Source organism: Trichosurus vulpecula, chromosome 9, assembly GCF_011100635.1.
Source record: "Trichosurus vulpecula isolate mTriVul1 chromosome 9, mTriVul1.pri, whole genome shotgun sequence".
NCBI classification, from domain to species: Eukaryota; Metazoa; Chordata; class Mammalia; order Diprotodontia; family Phalangeridae; genus Trichosurus; species Trichosurus vulpecula.
In genome coordinates, this window is record NC_050581.1 from 196734479 (window position 1) to 196753177 (window position 18699).

The 18699-nt window shown below is 47.6% G+C and overlaps 1 protein-coding gene and 1 long non-coding RNA gene across 3 annotated transcripts in view; one reads left to right on the top strand and one right to left on the bottom strand.

Moving 5' to 3' along the window:
* The window catches only part of CACNA1D (calcium voltage-gated channel subunit alpha1 D), a 359630-nt gene that overhangs the window by 212222 nt on the left and 128709 nt on the right, over positions 1–18699 (bottom strand). The window lies entirely within an intron of this gene.
* Positions 1–18699, top strand: part of LOC118830783 — a 29943-nt gene that overhangs the window by 3364 nt on the left and 7880 nt on the right. Inside the window, exon 2 of the long non-coding RNA XR_005009107.1 lies at positions 9277–9625. This is a non-coding gene — a long non-coding RNA (uncharacterized LOC118830783). The remainder of the gene's footprint in view (positions 1–9276; positions 9626–18699) is intronic.

Below are 18699 nucleotides of genomic sequence, written 5' to 3' on the forward strand. Positions count from 1 at the left end.
TGGGTTTCCTATCTAACCTGCAGGGAGAGGCCTCTTAGAACTCTACATGTCTCCTCCCTAGAAAAGGGCCATGGGTCCCAAGTGAAAGGCTTGGGCAACAGTACCTGCAGGACAGGTTGCCCAGGGAAGGCCTGATGATGTGAAGTGTGGCCTTGGGGAACTCCATCTCCTCAGGCTTCACTGCCCAAGCCTTTCAGATGTAAAAATGATGCTTTTGGAAGATGAGTCCTCACAGGTATTTCTTTGAAGAGTGGGTTCTGTGCTGAGATCATGGTGGAATAGATACATGTATTAATTCAAGCATAAAAATATTTAGATGGCAGATTCCATAATGGAGATAAAGCACTGGATAAACTCACTCAGGTTATCAATCATTTGGTGACTATAATTCACAGCTGCCTTAACCATTGGGATGTGCATTTTTAAACCAAAAGAATTCACTCTAGAGGTATTGGGAGATTGAAAAAAAAATTTAACAAGAGTGTGCCAGAAGCTTAAATCAATAAAGCCATCAGCAGTTGTGTTGAGATGATACTTCTCAGACCCATTCCCCCTGGCCCAGCTGCTGACCAGCTCCATCCATTTTGGCTCCAACTTCATTGTTAGGGATCAGACACAATTAATTACCAGAGATTCTTTACTCTCCTTCATCTTTTAGCATTGATGAGTTCCTTCCCAGGCCTATAAGCCACATTTGCTTTTATTATGTAATTGAGTTCAAGTGAAATTTAGTTACTCCCCAAGAGCTCACTTGATTACATTTGGTCAGATGATCCCTGAAGGCTACCATCATCCATCTTTATTTTTGACTGGACCTGTCATTTCATTTGTAGAGGGGACTCCCAGATGGGAAATACTCTCTACCACCGCAAGTGGCCACCTGCCCAACTGTAACCTACAGTGTCAGAGAGTTGCCTAGAGTTCTGCAGAGTCAGTGTCTTGCTCAGGATCCCACAGCCTGGATGTGCGAGAGGCAGGACTTAGGCCAGGCCTTCCCAACTGCTAATCCAGTGCCCACTGCCTCTCCATCACCCTTTATGGTATTTAAGTTTTTTCAGAAAAAGTGGATAAATAAGTGGTTTCTGACTATTTAGAAAGGTAGTACCCATCACGGGCGGCCCAAGAAGATCCTGAAGGAAATGCATCTTTTTCCCCCCCAGGGTTAACTGAAAGACTGAAAAACCCTTACTCAGAGATGGCTGATGGAGCTAGAAGGGAAAAATCAGTGCTACCTCTCTGCACTCTAAATATGGACTTGGTTTTCTGCAGTTTGTACTCCTTGCCTCAGCCAGGGAACCATAAGAGTTGCTTCAGAAAGGTCTTTCAACTCCTATTTCATATCACCTGGAAGCTGACGAAGCTCATCTCCCATGAGGCCTTTCCTGATCGGCCCTGCTGCTGGAACCTCGCCAAGGCTGACCCCAGATGAAATTATTCGGCCTCTCTTTTGTGTACCCCAATATAGATACATCATCTTCATCGTCATTATAACAATGGTTACAATGTTGTTAACATTGTTATCAACAATGCTATTAACATTAACAAATGTCATGATCTTATTAACATTGTAACATTAACACACGTTGTAATGTTATAACAACAATAGTAGCTAGCTGTTTCCACAATCTGGCTAGCAGCTTCTGTGGGGGTATAAGATCCACCCACAGCCAGCATCCAGAAAGCTGCCAACAGCACTGGTTATTTCGATCTGCTTAACTAGGGAAAGCAAAGTGAAGGGGTTTGACAAGCTTGCTTTAATTCAGCACACAAATATCATTCACTTAGTTCAGGGAAAAAAGCCAGCACCCTGAACTTCAGAGCAAATTACGAAGTACAAACATCAACAGACAGACCCAATACAGATTCATAGTTACCAACATCTAGGTTCAGCCGGGATATCAGAACAAGGGCTGGCCCAGAGTCACACGTGCCACCACTGCTGAGGGAATGAGCTCCCAGGAAGAGGAGGCCAGCCCCTAGTTTTATATCTTTTTCAGCATCAGGGGTGAGTCACACATGCGACTCACCCACGTGACCTAGAATTGTCACAAAGAGGCGACTTAAACCCACGTGGTCTAAAAGCCTCTGCTGTCCCGGACATGTAAACTAGGCCCCACCTTGGGCCCCACCTTAGTTGCCAGTCCACACCCATATAGGTTTTACACCTAATAGGGGTTTGGGCCTGGGGCTTAGCACTCAGTAAGACTCAATGAAATACACTGAATTACTCAAAGCAAACAAAAGCCAAACTCTTTAAGGGCACTTGTTGAACTAAGTGCTAAGGAGCCCATTTTGCTTACCAACACACTAGCCTTTATGTAGCACCTACCACATGCCCCACACCATGCTAAGTGCTTTATAAATATTATCTGATCCCTCATAACAAACCTGGAAGGTAGGTGCTAACATTAACCCTATTACACAGTTGGGGAAACCAAGGCAAAAAGAGGTTAAATAACTTGCCCAAGATCAGACAGCTAGTAAATAAGGGACTGAGGCAAGATTTGAACTCGTCCTCCTGGCTCCAAGCCTAGTACTGTCTCTTTCCATTGCACTGCACCACCTAGCTGCCGCTGGTTACTTCTCTGTGTTGAATATAAACTCACTGAGGACAGGAATTGTATGGATTTCCGCTTGGTGCCTCCTCCCCTTCCCCAGAACAGTGCCTGGTCCATGTATGGTAAGAGCTTCAAAAATGTTCATTGATTGATTATAATCTAAAACTGAGATAGGAACAGTCATTCCAAAGCACACGTACATTGCGACATATTGTCAGAGAGAATGCATGGAGTTCACCAATCAGTGAGCATTTATGAAGCACCTACCATGGGTCAGATACAGATCCAGGAGCTTAGATACAAAGGCAGAAACAAAACATCCTGTCCTCAATCACTGTACCTGTCAGAGGAGACTCATTCCAATATAATGACAGAGAAAATATAATAATAATAATAATAATAATAATAATAGCAAATAGCTGCCATTTATGCAGCAATTTAAGGTTTGCAAAGCACTTTACAGATATGATCTCATTTGAGCTTCACAGCATCCCTGGGAGGTAGGTGCTAGCATTATCCCCATTTTAAAGATGAAGAAGCTGAGGGTGAGCAAGGTGCCCATTGGTGTCCAGCACTAACCACTTTGCCACCTACCTCATCTATATTTAGGACAATAGATCTAGAGCTTGAGGGGCTTTGAGAGGTCAATGAATCCACCCTCCCCCAATTACACTGAAAAGTCAGTCGAGGCCCACAGAGGTTAACTGATTTGTTCAAGGTCATAAAGAGGTAGAATTTAAATCCAGGCCTTTGGACTCCAGAGTCTGTTCCAGTCAGTTTATCCCAGGTCCATGCTGTTGCCCCGACAGACTGTAAGCTTCAAGAGGTCAGGAACAATTTTGGTTTTGTCTTTGTATACCAAGTGCCTACTACCATGCCAGGCACCCAACTCAGATGGTGCCTCTTGACAGACTGATTGATTGATGGTGTATATGAGTGATTTAGTCGGGGAAGAAAGGGCAAATACCTTCTGGCCAGTTTGGGTGGCAGAGGGTTGGGGGACAGAGGGGTTTCCCAAAGCCCCTTTGGGATATGGATCAATTTCATGGCAAGTCACCAGAGGTTTCCAAAAAGATTGGTGATGGCCAAACCTGGCTTCTAGATCCAAATCCACATTTTCCTCTGTGCTTCTATCCATGGGAGGGTTTCATAAAAGCACTCAGAGGGTAGAGAAGGGTAATAGGAGAGATCAATAAACAACCTCCTTAAAACTGTAGCCCATTAAAATCTTCCTTTTTCCTTTGTCACTGAGTGCTCACAAAATCCGTCAATTCTGTTCGTTGGGGTCTAGGCAGATGCATTTTTAATGGATCTGTAATTACACAGATTTATCATCATTCTAATAATGATTGGGTTAGCGAAAGGCAATAAGCTCAAACACAACTGCCTCTCTCTCACTGTCATTAACCCTGTATGGCCAATTCAAACCACAGCAGCTAAGCACCGTACTTCTAAATAGAACTTTTTCATGTGAATTAGTCACTATTTTTTTTTATTAGGAAACTTTTAGATTGTTAAAATTTGTATCCTGTATATTAATCCAATTGTCAGCCATCTCCTGAATGACATCAGGCTAGCTCTCAGGCCTACAAATTCAACAAAATTCAATCTAACAAACATCTATTAGGCACCTGTTATGTGCCAGACACTTCCAGTCACTGGGGAAACAAGACTTGTCTTTAAGAAGTTTACATTCTAATGGTAGACTATGCCATAGACACAGCTAAGGACAAAGTAGTATCAGGGGAGGGAGGTGAACAGCAGTAACAGCCAGGAGGATTGGGGAAGGCCTCACACTGAAGATGGCACCCAAAATGAGCCTGAGATGGAAGTAAGGATTTGAAGAGGCCGGGGAAGGAAGGAGAGCATTCTAAGCATAGGGGATGACCTGCACAAAGGCACAACAGGTAAGACGTTGTTTGAAGCATGATGGCCAGCAAAGGGCCAGTCTGGCTACAGAGCAACGGGAAATAAACCTAGAAAAATAGTCTGGCGTCAGATTACAGAGGGCTGTAAACACCAGACAAAAAGAGTTTGCCTTTTACCCTGAAGTGATGGAGAGCCTCTGTAGATTCCCGAACAGGGAGATGACATGCTCAGATCTTTGCCTGTGAGAGATTATTTGGATACCTGTGTGAAGAGGTCATGAGGGTAAGAACTGGGATGGTGGCCATGTAGGTGGACAGAAGGCAATGGCTGCAAGAGATAGAACTGACTAGAGCTGACGTCCTGAGGAGGGAGGGAGTGATAACTAAGCTCGGCAATCTGGGCAAGTGACTGGAAGGATAATGGTGTTCTTGACAGAAATTGGGAAGACAAGACGAGAGGAAGGTTGAAGGTAAAGTACAGTTTGTTCCATTTTGGATATGTTGGGTTTGAGATGCCTCTGGGCCCTCTAGGTAGAGATGTACAATTACAGGCAGTTGGTGGATTTGTAGGTTTGGAAGAAATAAAGAGTGTGGTCTTGAGTGACATTCTTTGTGTCCCCAGCACTCAGCACAGTGCCAGGTACATACCAAGCCCTTAATAAATGCTTGTTGACTGACTGATTGAGATCACAGGAGCAGAATGCATGGGGGAAGAGACTAAATTTCTTTAGACATCTGCTGGTGTAGAATCTTTCTGTAAAAAGCAGATGATCTGATAAATGCTTGCCTGGACATAAGGAGAATTTTGTTTTTCAGAAGATGTGGGGAAAACAAGAGGAACAGTTATCTTGAACTCTTAGGATCTTAGAATCATAACTTTGGAGCTGGAAGGGACCTTAGAGACCATGTGTTCCCCCCCGCCCCAGCCCGCCTCAATTTGCTCAAGGTCATGTGATTAAGTAGCAAAGCCAGACTTCAAACCCAGTGCCCTTTCCAAAGTACCCGACATTGGCTGTACAGCCACCATGCTGACTTAGTGGTGACCGAGAAACAAGAAACTGGTAGGGAAGTAGAAATGAGGGAAACCTTGGGAGAAAGAAGGAGGGCAGCAGCAGGATGAGTCTTCAGTGTGGAGAGAGAAACCCTCTTTGGAGATGAAGGGGCTCACGTTGGTCTTTGGGGGATCTTCCAATAACCTCCAGTGCATAAGAAGTGAAGGTCAAGACTCCTGAGACAAGAAACTGGTGGGTATTCTCTAAGAGACGAATGACAGCTGAGACACGGGTGGAATACCGACAGAGATCTCTGCAAACAAGGAACGTTACCACCGTTACCACTACATTTCGGCAGGAGCTTTCTTCTGGCTTCCTGTGAACACTTGCAGGCAGCTGATAGACTGTGACCACTGAGGATTTTCAAAACATACATATGGAACCAAGTTTTCTCTGGAAGTGTGTATTACAATCCTTAATTTCAAGCACACATAAAAAGTGCTAATTAAGGAGTGTTTAAAAAAAAACAGCCAACTGCCACACTCACTCCCTTCCCCCATCATTCACAGGGAAAGTTTTAGCTTTTAAAACTATATTTAACCAAAGGTTGTTTATATGCACATTTATACATATCCATCCACACCCAAATCTTCTACTGAGGGGCTATTTCAGATGCCTCCAATGAAGGCAAGGAGGTGAGCTAGGTCATTGAGGGCTGTGAAACAACAGAGGGGATCAAATGAAGGCTGCCTTTACTCACCCTAGTTTGTTAAGGGCACAGCCATTAGTAGACAGGGCTTGAACCCTGGCCAGGACTAATTCCCAAAGCAGGCCTCTCTCTGCTGCATTGCAAACTGATGTTCCCCTGCTATGAATAGGTGCTCCCCTGAGATCTGTGGGAAGCAGCCCTGTCCAGTGGAAAGAGAATTGTTACTCAATTCAGATCCCACTCCCGACACTAACTGTGTCCTTGGGCAAGATACTTAAACTTCCTAGGCTTCATTTTCTTCAATTGTAAAAACAATGAGGGCATTGGATGAGAAGGTCTAAGACAGGTAATCCCTATGAAATGGCACCTTCCAGTGGCTCTAGGGGAGAAGGTTTATCCAGAACTCTTGAAATTGTAGAAGAAAAAAGAAAATGGAAGAGAACACAGAAGCTGATGGTTTTGCTCAAATGGACTCCTCCTCCCCCCTGAAAAGCCAGCTATATAAATCACTGCCTAATTTCCATCCTCCATCACCCCTATTTTCCTTATCACTCAAATGCTTACTGAGTAGTTAACTCTTGGTTTATTGGAGCTTATTCATTATGTGAACAGGGCATCCATTTATCCGTACTATATATACATTCTGGCAGAATCTCAGCAAAATTCAGGCTCCAGTGAAATCCCCTCTCTAATGATTGATCTTGTCAAGGCGGGCCTCAAAGATGAAGAGCCAAGTTATGTAATCAGAAGCAATTGTAAAATCAATCAGGGATTCATGAGATCCATACAAAGAGGATACAGTTCGGCTTTGCAGCCTGAAACTAACCCAGCTGTAGATACTACACCAGGACTTCAGGTGAGCAGAGCAAAGAGAACCCAAAACATCTGATTCTGGGATCTCCGTGGGTCATGGAGACTAGGGCTGGTGAAAAGGGAGGAAGAGCCCAAGTTTCCCTGGAGTATTTCTTTATATTTCATTTTTCTTGGTAATATAAAAGTACCACATGGCCACTGAACACTATCTCTTGTTCCTATTCAAACCTTGTGCCCTTGTTACAGTCACCAAGTCTCAGAGCTGGAAGGGACTTTGAGAATGAATTCTCTCCAGCTCCAGTGAGGGAGGACCCCCTCCCTCCCAAGGTAGCCTCATTTATTTTTGTATAATTATTTTGTAATTGTTACATTAAGCCTAATTGTGCTTCCATGAAATTTCTGGGTGATGGAAGGCTCGGAGAACATAGATTTCTACCAAGAATGGGATTTGAGCCCAGGTCATCTGAACCTGGAACCAGAGTCCTTTTCTCAAACTGTGATTCCTGAAAGGGAGGGAGGGAGGGAGAAAGGGAAGATGGGGAGGGAGGGAGAGAGAGAGAGAGAGAGAGAGAGAGAGAAATGAATGTTGATCTTATTTCTGTCCTCAGTTCACTCCACAGGGTCAGGGTTGTGTATTCTCCTCCGCCCCCTGGAAAGCCTGGCCTGACATTGCTGAAATCTAACCAAATTCATCTGAAATTCTTGTCCAGGCTCTAAAACTTAGCAGGCACAGCCATTCCAGCTCAGACTCTCCCTCTAAAATCAAACATCCTTTCTATTAAACTGTAACTTTCAATGGAGAGGAAAACATGCCGCCAGGGACCCCAAAGATGTTTGTTTTTGCAAATACTTTCTTTGTGGCTGAGACAGAACTTAGTCTTGTCTCTGGCACTATTAGAAACAAGTCAGTTTCCTTCACCGCCTGCTGCCTCTACCCCGCCCCACCCCAAGGTAACTGGAGTTACTATTTTTATAACAAGATATTTTCCCAATTTCAGTTTCCTTCCAAGTTCCTCTGAGTCTTTGTCCTCCCAGATCAGCAAACATGCACTACCACTCACACGGCAACTGTGAGTTCTCAGCCAGGAAAGGAAAACGTTTTCTATAACACATCCCCCCAAAAAGAGGCCCGAGTCATGATCTTGGGGAGGAAAATGAACTTGAGCTTGGTGACGGTGGCCTGATATAGTGGGAGAAATGCTGGATTTGGAGTCTGCTATTTATTAGCTGCATGACTTTGGGTAAGTCCCTTCAGTTGTGTTTCCTCATCTGCAAAAGAAGACAACTGAGTGTGATCATCTCTGGGGTACCTTCCAGCTTGAAGTCCATGAGCTTTATCCTAATGTAACGAGACACAGGCCCACAGGAACTCTCAGTGCCATCACAGAGTGTGTGTGTGTGTGTGTGTGTGACCAATGACCAGAGAGCCCAGGGCACCAAATCCCAAAGGTTCTGTGCCACTCACATTAAGGCTTTCAAAGGCATTTGGAAGAAGAGAAGTAAAATCCTATGATAGATGTTGTTGTTATTCAGTCATTTCAGTTGCATCAAATTCTCTGTGACCCCATTTGGGTATTCTTTTTGGGGGGAGGGTGGGGAAGGCAGGGCAATTGGGGTTAAATGACTTGCCCAAGGTCACACAGCTAGTGTATCAAGTGTCTGAGGCTGGATTTGAACTCAGGTCCTCCTGACTCTAGGACTGGTGCTCTACTCACTGTGCCACCTAGCTGCCCCATCCCATTTGGGGTTTTCTTGGCAAAGACTGGAGTAGTTTGTCATATCCTCCAGTTCATTTTACAGATAAGGACACTGAGGCAAATGGGGAAGTGACTTGCCCAGAGTCACACAGCTAGGAAGTGTTTGAGGCTAGATTTGAACTCAGGAAGATGAGTCTTCTATCCACTGAGCCATCCAGCTGCCCCATATGACATATAAGGGATCCTAACTTCATTTCTCTTCCCTGCCTTCAAGTCTCCACTTCTACTCCAGGGTTCTGCTTTCTTCCCTGGGTCTTTTTTACCCACTACCTCCCTAGCTTAGGAGGTCCACTGACCCAGCTCCAGGTCCCAGGGACCTGTCACAGAGCTACTGCATGAAGGGTGGTGCTTTTATGGATCTGTACAAGTTACTACTGGGGGCAAGGCTGTTTTTGGAACCCTGGAAGGCCTCTGTAAAAATGACCATAGCCTGAAGGGCTGTCAGGGGAATTTAGCAAGAAAAGGAGACTGAAGCTCCTGTTCAAAGGAATGCCGTAGCCTTCCTCCTGTGACAACAGGCACCAAGGGACGTACCTTGGAAGATCAGTCATTCCTTTTTCTTTGTCACCTCTTTTTTAGATTGGACCTACGTGATTTCATCGGCATAGAGAATTCCCAGTGTGGAGCTCCCTCTTGGGATGGATGCACATTGACACCTCATCTATAACATAGTTGAAGACAGCTGCCTGGGGCATCAGAGGTTAGGGACTTGCCCAGGGACACCTGGCTGTGCTAGAAGGACTCGAACCCACATCTTCCTGACTCTAAGGAGACCCCCCTCTCATCCACCCATTACACAGAATATACCAGTTTGGGCCAGTGCCTGGAAAAAGGAACTCTTGTTAGCACATCCTCTCTATGTTGGTTTCCTTCAGCTGAGCTGAACTCTTCTACAGTCTGTCTGCCCTCAGCCCATAGGACTGCCCAGGTAACACACTTCAGACTCTTTGTATGTGTTTCATGTCTGGTTTGATTCCCTTGCATCTATCACCAAAGCCCATCCCTCAAGTGTGGGAGGAGGGGAAGGGAGGGAGGGCCCCAGGTCTCTACTCTGAGGGGCTTGATGAGCCCCCTTACCCAGTAGATCCTCAGGCAGAAAAGGGTTCAGGTCCTCACTGTTTTCCCAGCACAGATTGCCTAGAGCATGCTAGAGAAAAGGGGCCTTCTGTACATGGCCCGACAAGATTCTCTTCTTAGTTTATCCTCTGGCCTCCCGGTCCCATGCTCAGCTGCCTTGTCCTCATCCCGGCTCCTCCAACAATATCCTCAAACTAAACCACTCTCCAGAAGAAGGCACGCCTGGCTTTAGGTGATAGATGGGCTCTGGAAATGGTGTGGCCAAGTTCAGTTGTGGCCAGCCTGGTCATTTTAGGCTCCTCGAGGGCACCCACTCATAGAGAGACATGGCAGATTGGGGTACCGGAGGGAGCCCTGGCCATCCTGCAGTCAGAGGACCTCGATTCCAGTCCTGGGGGGGGTGGCACTTGACCACCTGTGTCATCTTGGGTGAAACGTTTCACCACTGTGGGCCTTGGTTTCCCCCTCTGTAAATTGAGAGGCTTGGACTAAATGACTGCTTGAGGTCCTTTTCTCCTCTGAAGTTGTCTATGTGCCTCTCCCTTTCGTTTTTACCACCTAATAACAGAACATCTTTTAGTCTGTATCTGAATGAATGAGGCACTTATTAAGTGCTTACTGTGTGCAATGCAATGCACCATGCTAAGCAATGGGTATACAAACAGAAAAGTCAGAGAGGCTGAAGGTAGCATGTGCCCTAGGAACCACACAAGGACCATCCTCCCCCACCCCCACCTACAAACAGGCTTCCAGGAACATCTCTGGACATAAGAGAAGAGAAGCAGAGACTGCTGACTTCCTTCGGGTCAGCTCTGGGGATGTCTCATTTACACAGCCACTCTGATCCCCAGGCTCAGGCCTTGACGCCGCCTTCCAGTGCAGGATGAGGACAGATAGGGCCTGTGGACCACGCTGTCTACCTCCTCTGCCTCTGCAGGAAAAAAAGCACGAGAAGGAGCAGAATGGCCGCTCTCTTCACAACCCAGGGCACAACCTCATCCCCATCTGCCTGGAGGGTAGGGGAGGGGAAGATGACAGGAAGGAGGACAAAAGGATGGTGAAGAAGGAAGGGGCCATTAAGAAGCCTCACTCTGAGAAAGAACACAGAGACCTGGCTTCTTCCAGTCAGTCAGTCCACAAGCATGTGCATACTATGTGCCAGGCACTGCCAGGAAACAGACAAAAGTAAACAGTTTCTGCCCCCAAGAAGCTTACCTTCTAATGGGAGAGACAACAGCAAGAGAGATGTGTATTATACACACGCACAGACAATATATGCATGGATATATGTGCATATATATGTATATATCTGTGCACACTCAAAATGACTACAAGATACCCAGGGTGTGGGTCTCAGCTCTGCCACAAATTGGCTGTGTGGCCACGTGCAAACTGTTTCACTTCATTGTTGTTGTTCAGTCATGTTTCAGTCATGTCCAACTCTTCATGACCCCATTTGGGATTTTCTTGGCAAAGATACTGATGTGGTTTACCACTTCCTGCTCTAACTCATTTTACAGATGAGGAAACTGAGGCAAGCAGGGTTAAATGACTTGCCCAGGGTCACACAGCTTGTTAGTGTCTGAGGCCAGATTTGAACTTGGTTCTTCCTGACTCCAGGTCCTACCCACTGCATCACCCAGCCACCCTCAGTTTCCCATCTATTAGATAGGGGCTCAGACTAGAGGATTTCTAAGGTTCCATCCAGTGCTAATGACACTGATGGCAGCTGACATCTGGAGCACTCTAAGGTCACCAAGTTCCTAAGATGCTGGCCCTCCTAGAAGGACTTTGGAGGCCAACACCCCTTCCCCACTTTACAGAGGAAGAAACTGAGGGAGAGGGTGACTAAATCATTTGCCCAAGATCATGCAAGGTAGAGAGCAGGGAGGATCTGAATCCAGGTCCTTGGACTTTAGAGCTAGTACTCCACCCTGGCTCATTGGAGCCCCATAACAACCTCTCACAGAAGCAGGAACTGTGGGTATGACTGTCCTTATTTACTCAAGAGAAAAGGGAGAAGTGAGGTGGCTCCCAGGGCTGGCAAAGAAGGCAGGTGTTCCTGTTCAGCTGTGGGGCGGGAGCCCAGGAACTGCAGACCCGGGAGATGGAAGAGCCTGCACCACCCAGGGGTGGTATGGGGCAAGCCCAAACCCAGGTCACTCTGGCCCTTCGCCCCCCTCCACACCCTGTCCTCCATCAGCAGCTCAGGAAGAGGAGCCAGGGTGGTGCCCCCGTCAATCAGTCCTGAAAAATGAGGGAATAAATGGGGCAGAGCCAGGACCAATGAAAAGAGAACACATGGAGGCAGATCTGTGCTGAACAGAAGGATGTGCTGTCCAACCATGGGTCTGCTCTGAAAGAGTGAGCCCTCTGTCTCTGGAAGGATCCAGGCAGAGGTTTGATGATAGCTTACTTCATTGAGGAGTCTCTCAAAGGGATTCTTTTGGGATAGAGGTTGAATGAAGTCATCAATGAGGTCCCTCCCAACTCTGAAATGCTTGCATTCCAATGCAGTCCAATGAGGTACTTCATAGGGACTGAGTCATGGCAAGACCCTCCCCTGGGTTCCCAAAGGGCCTTTTTGCTCAAGGTCCAGGGACTTAGTACTCAAGCACTGAAGCCAGCGTAGGGAGTCAGGAGCCTGGCATGGAGAATTAGGGATCCTAGGTAAAATGATGGGAATCAAACAACAGAAATGGGAGAGGGGAGGCCCATTAGGCAAGACAGGGCAGTGTAGACACCCTGTCCACAAAACTGGCCCCCTGTGCAGGGGGTCTCCCTTCCTACAGAACCATGGTTTAGTTCCTATTTATTCTGGGTTTTCTCTCTGCCAGCCCCTCCATCAGGACGTTTGCTCCTTGACTTCAAGGAGGCTTCCACTTTTGTCTTTGGATTTCCCTTTCCTAGCACAAGGCCAGGTGCCAAGCCAGGGCTGAAGAAATGTTTCCTGACTGACTGATCGCAATGGGAGCTGCCCATCTCATCCAGCTGTTACCTATGAGATAGTGCACGGACTCTAATCTCTTTTAGTCAGTGAGAAACCAGGGGCTCTGAGCAGTTCCGTGGCAGAGATCTCATGTGGGAAGGGACCTCTAAGATTAGTGTCAAAGGGTCCCTCGTCCAACCCCCTCATCTTAGACAGGAAACCAAGGCCCAAAGAGTTTGTTACCTGACCGGAGGTTCAAGGCCCATTCTTGTCAGTCCATAGGCCAGCATTAATTAAGGGATTCCTCCATGCCAGGCAGGTGCTACTTACAGCCTACAGTCCAACTCCAAACTAGCTCCTTCCCTGACCCACCACGTCCTAACAAGTGACGAGCAGCCTCTGTTGTGACAGATGAATTTTACAAGAATGAGCTACTAATAATATTAGCTACATCAAAGCAGTTCAGCTCCATTCACAGAGGAGTCTCAGGAGATGCAGGCTGCCTTCTCAGTAGCATGGCCCACGTCCAGTAAAGGCCTCAATTATTGAGAGACTCACACCAATAACTTCTCCACTTTGACATTCATTTTGTGGTTCCCTTGGAATATCCTTTCTCCAAGTGTATGGTACATGCCCTGCCTCAAAGGTGGCACTGCCCATGTGGAAGCTTCTTCCAGTGAGAGCAGGCCCAGGCCCATGGTGACTTCCAATCCCCTGACCAGGTGGGCAGGACCTGACAAGGCCTCTGGCCTTGCCCAGTTCAGCTGCCTCTTCTTTTCTGTCTCTGCAAGGGTGATCACAGCCGCCATCTCCCACTGAGGTGAGGCACAACAAATGGAGCTGGTTGGAGTTCACCATAATTGAAAGTAATTCATACTGTCACATTTACTATAACAAGAGGTCACATCTCCGGGGCCAGGCAGACTGCTCACATTAATCATAACTGACACCTCCTCCCTCCTTCAGGGAAATCTGGCCCCTGCGCACGGGGTGGGTCACATTCTTTTAAAGCAACTCAACTGCTCCGCTTCTCTTTGTCTCCCTTTTATTTAAATGAAAGAATGACAAACAGAATTAAAGCTATTTTTTTGTTTAAGAGGAAACTCACGAGAGAGGATGGGAGAGCTCGTGGAGCACATCCAGTGGGGGCTCAGGCTGATGGCAATAAAGAGAGAAAACCCCTCCCTCCCAACTCTTTGGGGACCCTGGAGGCCTGAGGCCCTTGTGACCTCAAATCCTTGGGCCTCTCTGGGCCTTTCCTTTTCTATAAGATGAGACAGTTGGGATAGGTGGCCATTAAGGTTCTTTCTAACTCTGAATATGTGTTCCTATGATCTAGATGAGGGATTCTTGATCTTTTAGAAGTCTTGGTTACCCTGGGCAGTTGCCTGGTGCAGCCTGCGGCTGGGCCCCTTCTCACAATCGTGTTTTTAAATTCATAAAATGAAATACATAAGGTTACAAAGGAAACTATTTACATTCAAATACTACTGTCAAGATATATATGTACACACACACACACACACACACACACATAAATATAAAAAAACAATCTTCTTGCTATAATCTCTGGGCCTCCTGAGCTCTTTCTGGGGAGCCCTGCTTAAGAACTCTGAGTTTGAGGTTCTCTAGGCTCTGTTCTAGCTCTGATAGGCCCAGTATCTCCCATCAGTGAGGCTGGATCCTTGGATTTCTGGGCCTTGATTTAAGTCCCAAGGGGAATGAAATGAGGTAGCACAGGAACCCCTTAGGCCTCATAATACCCTTGGGGGTATGGCCCAGAGTCTTTTCTCCTGGGCCCATTTCTTGAAAAGACACAGAATGGAAACAGATGGACTGAGGAAGTTCCCAGGTTTCTGCGGTCAGGTAGAGTTTGAGCAGCTCCAGAAGAGATCTACTTCAGGGGAAATCTCCACCCCTTCCAATCAGTAACACCTGGATTTAAAGGTGGACGGGGACTTCCAGGTCATCCAGTCCAATCTTCTGAGGCCCAGTGAAGTTAGCCAAAGTCACACAACTGGCAAGTAGCAGAACCAGGATTCAGATATCCTCAGCATGACCCGGTCCTAGAGGATGGGGCACTGGACTTGGAGTCCAGAAGACCGAGGTCCAAATCCCACCTGAGAGTCACTCCCTGTGGGACCCTGGGAAAGCCATTCAACTGCTTGGGTCTCAATGTCTCTCTGTAAAGGAAGAGGTTGGACTCCATAGCCCTTCTAGCTTGAAACTGATGCTCCTATGGTCAGAAATTCTGAGATTTTTCTACTATCACAGAGCTTTGGAGAGAAATGCTTCATGGCTTTAATGAAAACTGACCTTAGCTTCAATGCCATACGTGTTCAGTGGTGCTCCTCAGGTACCCAGGGTGAGGTAGATATCATGCAGACATCTTTCAAGGGCCCAGTTCAAGTTCCATTTCCCCCATCCCCAGCAGGATATCGGGAAGGGATTGTCTTGTTTTTGTCTTTTTATTTCCATTACCTAGTACAACGCCTGGTATACAGTGGGTGCTTAATAAATGCTTGTCAACTTGACTTGAACTGAATTACCTAATTCTTAAACCCTATCTTCCACCTCCCTCCCTTTTACTATGAGGTCACACAGACCCAGGACTAGACCTAGGTCCATTAGCTCTTAGCCCTGTGGCTCTATCAAGGGCACATCCTCCGCCTCCGGCTCCGACATCTCTCTGTATGCGGAGCCTCTCACTCCTTCAGATATTGAAGTCAACCCTCCCCTCTCCCCACCGTGTTACATAATGCCTCTTCCCAGCAGGGGGTTCACAGCTAGCGCTCACTGAGCATCTGCTGAACGAACACACGAATGAAGAAAGATTGATCGATCCACGGAGGTGACAGACAGAGGACTCCAAAGCCACAACGCCCCAGGGACCTACGCTCCCATTCTCTGCTCCTTTCGCTCCCCCAAAGGCAATGCCAGTCTGCCTCTAAAGGGCTTCCACCAGCCTTCAGGATGGGAGACACAAATCCAGGGGGAGAAGGTTGATGAATCTCAGACTCAGGGTCTCACTGTATGGCTCCCCTCCCTGCATTTCCTGGGGCCCTTCATATGAAGGAAGAACTGAATTCTTATATATGCAAGAGACTGCCAACCTAAGAACATGTCAGAACTCAGCCTGCCTGTATTCCCATTGCCTGAAAACATATGCACAAGCATTGGCACACACACAAGCACACACACACACTCACACACTCTTACACACTCAAACTACTGCCCAAGCAGCCCTAATATCTAACATTTACTCTGTCTATATCTCATTTGTACATCAGTCAGGGAAGACCTCCTAGAGGAGGCAGCACCTGACCTAGGCCTTGACAGAAGGGAAACTGTGAAGGGAGCCTTTGAAGAGATAAGCAAACAGTCCTCAGGCAGGAGGAGGCAAGACTGGCCCAGGGAAGGTCTGTGGTCCAGTCTGACTGATGAGGAAAGTGCATGAAAGAAAGGGAAGAGGGAGGGAGCCCGGGGTGGAAGGAGTCTGGATGCCATCCTCACACTAGGAGGAAGCTATTGGAGGCTCCAGAGCAGAGGCTGAGGTTATTTGGAGGCCATGTGAGGGATACAGTGGATAAGGAAGAGATGAGAGGTAGGGAGAGGGCTGGGAATCTAGAGAGAGGGTTCAGGTGAGAGGGCATGGGGATCTGTGTGGGACGCTGGGAGATCAGACCCTGAAAGAAGACTCTCCGGCCTGCCCCAGCCCCACACAGGTGCCAAGTCTTGCCAACGGTCTCCAGCTCTCTCCTCTCTGCCCCTTCTTTCCCAGCCCACCAGCTCTCCCCTGCCCCTTTAAAAGCATCCAGGTTCTCCCTGCCTTGGGGTGCCCCCTCCTTGCTGGGCCAGGCTGACCCCATCACCCCTGCCCTATTCCCCCCCCACTTGATAAGTAAAGCCAAAGGATCAATATTAACTCCTGCTTGCATTTAAACCCTTTACAACTTGGCTCCAATCTACCTCCCCAGGCTTCATTACCCCCTTCACTGTGCGGTCTGTGATCCAGCTAGACTGGCCTCTCTGCTTGTCCTCAACGCAACATTGCATCTACCACCTCTGTACCTTGGCCAAGGCAATCTCCTATGCCAAGAGTGCCCTCACTTCTCTTAGAATCCTCACATCCAGGGGCCCCTCCAACAGGAGGAAGGGAAGGGAAGAGAATCAAGAATCAACATGGGAGAAAGAAAAGCTGCCCTTAGAGAAAAAAGGGAAGAATAAAAAGATTGTGCTGCCTCTGAAGCCAAGGGATGAGAGGGTATTCAGTGCAAATGCATTCTTCTTGGGGATGAGGGACTGGAAGTTGAAAGAAGGCCCCAGCAGCAGGGGCCTCCTGAACTGAAATGACCAGGGAGTTGCTCTGCCCATGCCCAGTGGCAAACTACATGCACCTGCTGTCTCCCCCAACAGATGGTAAGCTCCTCGAAGGCAGGGACTAGTTCATTTCTGTCCATGTGGCCAGTACCTAGCACGTACATAGTTGGTCCTTAATAAGTGCACGCTGATTAATATTCATACATCTGGCTCACCCAGACATTACAAAAAGACTCTTGGGGATCAAAAGCCCAAAGGGACCCAAAAGGTGGTCTGACCTGGTGTCTTTTTACAAAGTCAAATCTTTCTAAGTCCTGTTAAAGCATTTCTTGAAAGAGCTGCAGCCTGAGGCAGGAGGCAAGTCCTGCTGCCCCCTCAGAGAGGGCTCCATTCCTCCTCCTCCTCCTCTCCTTCCTTCTCTTCTTCTTTCTCCTCCTTTCCCTCATCCTCTTCCTCTTTCCTCCCTCCTCTTCCTCTCCTTTTTCCTCCTCTTCCACTCCTTTTTCTTCCCCTTCCTCTCCTTTTTCCTCCCCTTCTTCTCCTTCTTCTTCTTTTCCTTCCTCCTCCTCTTCCTTCTCCTTCTCCTCTCCTTCCTCCTCCTCTTCCTTTTCCTCTTCTTCCTCTCCCTCCTCTCCTTCTTCCTCTTCCTCTCCTTCCTCCTCTTTTTCCTCCTCCTTCTCCCTCTTCCCCTCTTCTCATCAGCAATGCTAACCACCTTTCTCTTTAGTACTCCCCAAGCCTGGCTCCTGGCTTCCAGACTAATTAGTTTAGCATTATTCTATCCTGAGCTCTGGTCCCCATCTGCCCTCCAGCCAGCCAACCACCCACCACCCCCTGAGTCCTCTGACACCATGGCTTGTGCCTGAGGCTTCAACTTTTACATCATCAGTTACCCAGAGGGCTACAGCATCTGCAGATTCAGACATAGGTGGAAACTGGATCCAAAGAGGATTCTCTCTGTAAGCCTCAGCCCTTTGGCAAGCTCCTCTATCCTCCCACTTCCCATACAGCTAGCAGAGGGAGCCCAGCACCACATCACCCTGGACGGTAGAAGCTGAGTGCTACTGCCCAGTAGCCCCTACTCCCAGGAAGGCTCTGGCTAGCTCTGCATGTTGAGAATTGGATTTTCTTTCAGGCAGACTGAGGAGCCCTGTCTGTCTCCCCTCAGCTGAGTGAGCCAACACAGGGATGACCTGGACCTGTCGGGGGCTCCCCCAGGCTTCACTTGGAAATTCAGTAATGGATCGGGCATGAACAGCTTGCTCTAAAGCATTTCTGGGCGTAGATCATGGAGCAACCCTGTGAGAAAAAAAGAAATTGCCCTAACGCAAAGGCAGACTCCACGTGTGAGCCCCAAGTCGATTGCTTAACATGGTGATATTACACATGTATCAACACATCCCAAGCCAGGCTGGCATTTGCCCCCAGTCCCAGGCCTACACAGATCTTACACATGGCTCATGCTCTCCATCCGACTCTGAAGGAACACATTCTTGCACATGCAGATATATCCTGAAATTGTGCCTCAAGGTTATACCGGTTGCCCAAGAGGCACTGGTGACTCACAGGAACACATGCTGCCTGTTGACGCCATTTTCCTACACTGCCTTCCAGGAGGTGTCCTTTACAAGCTGACCCCAATATCTAGTGTTTCCTTTATCAACACCCACATGTAC